The 1,559-nt window shown below is 47.5% G+C and overlaps 1 protein-coding gene across 1 annotated transcript in view; it reads right to left on the bottom strand.

The window, feature by feature from the left end:
• Positions 1-1,223, bottom strand: part of CDKN2AIP (CDKN2A interacting protein) — a gene marked incomplete in the record, with an annotated part of 3,261 nt that extends 2,038 nt beyond the window's left edge. Inside the window, 1 exon segment of the mRNA XM_027776594.1 lies at positions 1-1,223.
• Between the last annotated feature and the right edge of the window lie 336 nt (positions 1,224-1,559).

The following is a 1,559-nucleotide window of genomic DNA, read 5'->3' as shown; positions in this document are numbered from 1 at the left end:
GCCCAGCGGGGGTCGCGAGGGCTGGCCGCAGGTGGGGTTCTCGGGGGACGCCCGGAACCTCGGCGTCGAGCGTCGCGTTCCGGCTGCGCTTTGTGACGCCGCGCACGCTCCCGCGTCCATCCTTCCCCGCCCGGCGGCGGAGGCCGCGGGGCTTGGCGCCAGCGGGGCACAGCCCTCGAGGGCTGCGACCTTGGGACCTTGAGCCGCCGTTCTGCCGCGAGGTCGTGGGTCTCCGCCCTGAGACGCCGGTTTTGAGCCCGGCCAAAATAAACAGAAGCTCGCCTCCATTTTTTGATTATGTCAGAAAACAGCGAAGTCTCGCGGTTTTTGAATGTAGACCAGCGAAGTGTTCTGGGACCCTCCGGATCTCGAGGGGAGGGGCATCTAGGAATGCGGGGGTGCCTATTAAATAGTAATTATAACAATAAGGTTAGACTCTGAGCCAGGTTGCCGTGGCGTGTGGAGCGCTGTCTTTGAAGCTAGTGCTCGCCCCGCAGGAAATGGGCTTGTTTTCCGCAGTGACTTGCTTCTCGTCGAACTTGGTCCTGCTTCCTTTCTGGTCGGTGGTAACAGAAGGGAACTCTGCACCGACGCATTCCGTGTCTGTAGTGTTTCCTTAACACCTGCAGATGGACGATAGCCGGGAGGCGGAGTGGAAATGTGCCTGTCTACCGCTACCGCGCCAAACCGCTACCTCTTAGAGCTGTTTCTTTTCCTTGCGATTTTCTACCTTACGGGATCCAGAATTACAACATACACGATTACTATCAACTTGCTTATTGTTAACATTTCCAATTCCAGGTATTTGTGTTCTCTAACATAAATACTAATAAGGTGACCAATCCATATTAATAATGGAATGTGAAATTAACATTTTAAAATTTCCATAAATGGAGATTTTGATTTAAAAAATACTTGAATCAGAATAATCTAGCAAAATAAGATGAGGATAAGAAAAAACGCCATGTAATCTATATACCTGCTAGAACAATTAATATCCAGCTATTACATGAAAACAATACTGCCTACTTGCCTGCCCTGCCAAAACAGGTACAAAGAAGTTTGAGATTTTGCTTGTATGTAGCTATTCATTTCTACTTATCACAGTTGCCGAAATTTTAAAGATGTGAAACGATTGCTAAAATCTGACTATTTAAATGATGGAGAGGGGACCACAGGATGTGTGGTGCTTAAGGCGCTGAACTCCCTCATGGCCCATCAAGGTTTGAGTCCTGGACCTGGCAACTTGCCTTCTCACTTTCTTTCCCTCTCTGGTCAACTTAAAAAATAATAAAAATAAACAAAGAATTCCCCCCCTCCCCCAGCCGTCAGGATCAAACTATTTAGCAATCAACAACATGGGTGCCAAAAAAAAACATTAAAAAATTTTGTTGGTATGCTTTACGCTTTCCACAGAACAGAAACTGAAATAACCTGTTATACAACTAGTCACAAATACAGGCCTGGTATTTTTTGCCCAGACACCTGAGTATTGTCTAAAACATCTTCTTTGTAGCAGCTAGGCCCTGCCACCACTGTGCTTGGCTGAGTTCACAAAT

Source organism: Tupaia chinensis, unplaced genomic scaffold (genome assembly GCF_000334495.1).
Source record: "Tupaia chinensis unplaced genomic scaffold, TupChi_1.0 Scaffold000685_1, whole genome shotgun sequence".
Lineage (NCBI taxonomy): Eukaryota > Metazoa > Chordata > Mammalia > Scandentia > Tupaiidae > Tupaia > Tupaia belangeri.
This window is presented reverse-complemented; position numbering and strand designations above follow the sequence as displayed.